The sequence below is a fragment of the Cajanus cajan genome, chromosome 2 (assembly GCF_000230855.2).
Source record: "Cajanus cajan strain Asha chromosome 2, NIPB_CcT2T_4, whole genome shotgun sequence".
NCBI lineage: Eukaryota > Viridiplantae > Streptophyta > Magnoliopsida > Fabales > Fabaceae > Cajanus > Cajanus cajan.
This window is the reverse complement of record NC_138518.1, coordinates 30,719,158-30,724,783: the sequence shown is the minus strand read 5'-3', so window position 1 is coordinate 30,724,783 and position 5,626 is coordinate 30,719,158.

The following is a 5,626-nucleotide window of genomic DNA, read 5'->3' as shown; positions in this document are numbered from 1 at the left end:
ACAAGTCCTCCAAAGATTGGATAGTCCTCTCAGATTGCCCATCAGTTTGTGGGTGATAAGCAGAACTGAGCCTCAACTTAGTCCCTAACGCTTGATGCAAACTTTGCCAAAATCGGGATGTAAAACGAGGATCCCTATCAGAGATGATACTGGAGGGTACACCATGTAATCTAACAATCTCCTTAATATACAATTGAGTTAACTTTTCCAAGGACCACTTTATATTCATTGGAAGGAAATGAGCACACTTAGTTAATCTATCCACGATCACCCAAATAGAATCACAATTCTTAGCAGATCTTGGTAATCCAACAACAAAATCCATGGTTATACTATCCCATTTCCATTCTGGCACTTCCATCATTTGTAACAAACCTCCTGGTTTTTGATGTTCTACTTTAGCTTTTTGACACACAATGCAAGATGCAACATACTCAGCTATCTCCCTCTTCATACCATTCCACCTGAACATTTTCTTCAAATCTTGATACATTTTTGTCATACCCAGATGTACACTCAACTTACTTTTATGATCTTCCTCAAGTATCAACTTCTTCAACTCCTCATCTTGTGGAATACAAATTCTACCCTTGTACCTCAAGATTCCATCCATATCTTGTTCAAATCCTTCAGCTTTCTCAGAACCCAACAACTCTCTAACCTTATTCAATCTCGTATCCTGAACTTGTTTTTGTTTCACCATCTCCAAGAAATCACTAGTAATGGTAGTCATACCACAACTAATAAAATCTGAGGCAATCACAACATTAAGATTCATATCCCTGAATTTCTCTACTAACTCCATCTCTTTAACCATCATGTAAGACATATGAAGAGATTTTCTACTCAAAGCATCTGCCACCACATTTGCTTTACCTGGATGGTACATTAACTGAAAGTCATAATCTTTCAAAAACTCAATCCACCTCCTTTGCCTCATATTTAACTCTTTCTGATCAAACAAATATTTCAAACTCTTATGATCACTAAACACATCAAACTTTGCTCCATAGAGATAATGTCTCCAAATCTTCAAAGCAAAAACCACCGCAGCCAACTCTAGATCATGCGTAGGATAATTTCGTTCATGAGTCTTTAATTGCCTAGATGCATAAGCCACAACCTGTCTATCTTGCATAAGAACACATCCTAAACCTTGATGAGATGCATCACAATAAACCTCAAAAGATTTATTAGGATCTGGCAGAATCAACACTGGAGACGAAGTCAACTTTTCCTTTAACTCTTGAAAAATCCTTTCACACTCCTCCGTCCATATAAAAGGATGATCCTTCTTGGTCAGTTGTGTCAAAGGCATAACTATTTTAGAAAATCCTTCTATGAATCTTCTATAATAGCCAGCCAATCCCACAAAACCTCTAATTTCAGTAACTGATTTTGGACGCTCCCACCTCAAAATCGCTTCCACCTTAGTAGGATCAACTGCAATTCCTTGTGCAGAAATCACATGACCCAAGAACTTAACTTCAGATAACCAAAACTCACATTTTGACAATTTTGCAAATAACTCTTTCTCCTTCAATACTTGCAAAACTATCCTCAGATGTTCTCTATGTTCCTCCATAGATCTAGAATAAACCAGAATATCATCAATAAACACCACCACAAACTTATCTAGAAAGGGTCTGAAAATCCTGTTCATATAATCCATGAAAATAGCTGGAGCATTCGTCACTCCAAAAGGCATGACAACATACTCATAATGGCCATACCGAGTCCTGAAAGCAGTCTTTGGTATGTCCTCTTCCTTTACCCGAATCTGGTGATACCCAGATCTCAAATCAATCTTGGAGAAAATAGTAGCTCCCCTTAACTGATCCATCAAATCATCTATTCTTGGCAATGGATATTTATTCTTGATTGTCAATTTATTTAACTGCTTGTAATCCACACATAACCTCACACCACCATCCTTCTTCTTTACCAATAACACTGGTGCTCCCCACGGAGATACACTAGGTCTGATCATCTGCTTCTCCAAAAGTTCTTCAACCTGCTTCTTCAATTCAGATAACTCCGCTGGTGCCATTCTATAAGGAGAAATGGACACTGGTCCCGCCCCTGGTATAAGATCAATACTAAACTCTAACTCTCGCTTTGGTGGTAATCCCGGAACATCATCCGGAAAAACCTCTGGAAATTCTCTAACAACATCAATACTATTCAACAACTTTTCATTCTCTACACTAATAAAAGATAAGATCATAAACCCAAGAGCTCCATCCTTCAACAACCCATCCACCTGTCTATTAGAAATAAATCTCTCCTGTTCATCAGTAGGAAAGATTAATTTCTTCTCTGAACAATCTATCAAAATCCTATTGGCAGAAAGCCAATCCATCCCTAAAATCACATCCAAATCGGATAGAGGTAAACAAAACAAATTCACTTTATAACAACCCCCTTCCACCTCCACTGGACATCTCAAACAAACCTCAGAAGTCAAAATAGACCCTGAAGCTGGGGTAGAAACAACTAGATCCACACACAAGGAACTCACAACTAAATTTAACCTTGCCACGCATTCATAAGAAATAAAAGAATGTGAAGCACCAGAATCAAATAAAATAGAAATATCATTACCATCAGCTTTGCCCTTTCCTTTTACCAGCTCAGATGTCGTTTCAGCTTCAGCACCTGTTAAAGCAAAGACACGACCTGCTGCAGTAGGCCGATCCACTTTCTGGTTCTCTCTAGCTGGAATATTTTTGACATTGCAATCTTTAGCCATGTGACCCACCTTGCCACATTTAAAACATGTATAGTTCTTTGTAGGACAGTCCTTCATCATATGTGGGCCTCCACAGATATAACATCTAATACTCTGAACATCTCTTGTGGTAGTAGTCCCCATCGGTTTCTTATTAGCATTTCCAATTTGAAACTGAGATGGTCTCTTTTGAGGATGTTTCCCCCTCCCAAATCCAGATGATCCCTCTAGACCCTTTGCCACTCTATTTCCTCCTTCAAATCTCTCAACTGTTTTTGCCTTTTCAACTAGAACTGGGAACTCCATAATTTCCATAAGGACAATAGTCTTTTTCAGCTCAAATCTTAGACCCTCACTAAACTTCCTGCATCTCCAGGCTTCAGTGATAGCTTGAGAATAATACCTAGCCAAGTGTTCAAACTTGACCACATACTCTTGTACTGACATATTTCCTTGTTGCAATCTCAAAAATTCAGCTTCCTTAGCATATCTGGCGCTATCTGGAAAATATTTCTCTAGGAATACCTTTTTGAAGTTTTCCCAATTTATCACCTCCCCTCTAGCTTCCATCATAGCTTGAGCACCTTTCCACCAGAAACTAGCCTCACCCACCAACATATAAACAGCATAAACTAGCTTCCTTTCCTCAGGACAATGCATCACCATAAAGATTTTCTCCATCTCCTCAATCCATTGATCAGCAACTTCAGGTCCATTAACACCTGTAAATTGAGGAGGATTCCCTTTTCTGAACTCTGACAAGCCTCTATATTCATCAGGTACTTCAGTCCTAGCTGCTTCAGCTGCAGCCCGGTTGGTCTCCATCTGAGCCAACAAAGTATTTTGTTGTCCAATAGCAGCAGCAATTAACTCCATAGCCTGAGCAATCTGCCGCTCATCCACGCCTGAAGAAGGATTAGAATGGTTTCCCCTACCAACCATCCTAATAAAGATAAAAGATCAAGGAACCCATGAGTTTACACCAAAACACATAAGAAATTCCTTTCAAAAAAATCTATTTCCACTCAACAGAAACATAATAAGACCATTTCCCACAAACCCGAAAGAGACTCGACCAGCTCTGATACCAAAATTGTAACGACCCACCCTAGGCCGTCACATCAATAACCAACCAAAATAAAAGAATATAAAATAAAGAAAATAGAGCAAAAGCCAGCTACGCTAGAGTGTAATTATTGTTTCATAATATCAAACATAATTATATCAGAGTCATTCTTAGTAAAATTATACAGTAATCCAATAGTAACATCATGAAATATAAGTTAGACACCCTAGGTGCTGGTCAAGCTCTACGTATAGCCACTTCTCAAAGCAGCTACCCCAAAAGACTCCTTGCTATCCCAAAGCCTCATACCTGATCTGCTCCCCCACATAGTGAGATCATCACAGTCCACATCATGGAAATATAAGGGTTAGCACATATAAAACCAATCATAGTACATCATAATAAAATATCATTAAACAAATATTTATCCACAGTATTTATCCAGACCAACAAGTCATTTCCATTCTAAATATAGACCAACCCAAAATATAATGTATACACGTCCATGCCAATGTATACATATTTTATGATAATAAAATAATCCATAACCAATGTATACAATCCATACCATATGTATACATATTCCATATCCAAAACAAAGTCACACCACTGTATAATCCATGATGTAACCAACACATCCAAACCAAATGTTGGCCTCAACACCATCCAAACCAAGTGTTGATACGGTGAAACATGTCAGCAACCCATGTCCCACGCCTAACCTCTCATGAAAAATATACAGTTGGATTACGTCGTCACGTAACCCTGGTGATCATGGCCACTTCATCCATCGGTATGACTCGGCCTTGCCCCCATACCGGTAGCAAATAGAATACTTAAAGGAGTACTTCAGAATCCACCTAACATCTGAAGTGGTTTATCATATAACCTTTGGAAAAGTTCCACATTGGAATCCTCACCATGGGATTCCCAAATTTCATATTATTCCAAAGATTATATCCTGATCTCACCAAGAGATCTAATCCATACCATAACCTTACTCCTTTAAGTCCTATTTACTTTTCCAAACCACATACACATAGCATATTCCATAATTAAACATAACCATAACCATGCCAATTTGTCAATATAATAATAATATAAATAATTAAATATCCAAAACAACCATCAATTGATTCAAATTATACTATATGAAATGAAAATCTCCACATAAAATAGCATATTAAAATTATACTATTCCTATCATGCTCATATATACTAGATTAATTTTTATAAGCACTACCCTTACTTGGATAAACCTGAACTGAAACTCGGGCAGAACCTCCTCCTCTCTCTTGCTCAAACAAGAACCGAAACTCGGGCAGAACCTCCACCTCTCTCCTTAAACAAGGACCGAAACTCGGGCAGAATCTCCTCTTCTCCCTCCTCTTTTCTCTCCCCTGGCAGAACCTCCTCTACTGGATTCCTCTTTCTCTCTCCTCTTTTCTTTTCTTTCTCTCTCTCTCTCCCTTCTCTTTCCCTCTCTCTCTCTAAGATTTTCACTTCCCTCAGTATATTTTTTTTCACTCCCCTGGCCCCTATTTATAGGCAACCAGAGTCACCTGGAACGGCCCGTATTGAATTCGGAACGGCCCGTTCCGAATCTTTCAAATGTACGCAAATTTTTAAACTGGAACGGCTCGTTCCCAAAAAGCAGAACGGCCCGTTCTAAAATCAGAACGGCCCGTTCCGAGACTCATCCAGAACGGTCCGTTCTCCCTCCGGAACGGCCCGTTCTCCCTCCAGAACGGCTCGTTTCAAAACCAGAACGGCCTGTTCTCCTTTTGGAACGGCCCGTTCTGGGCCCGTTCTCACTAAAAAAATTTAGT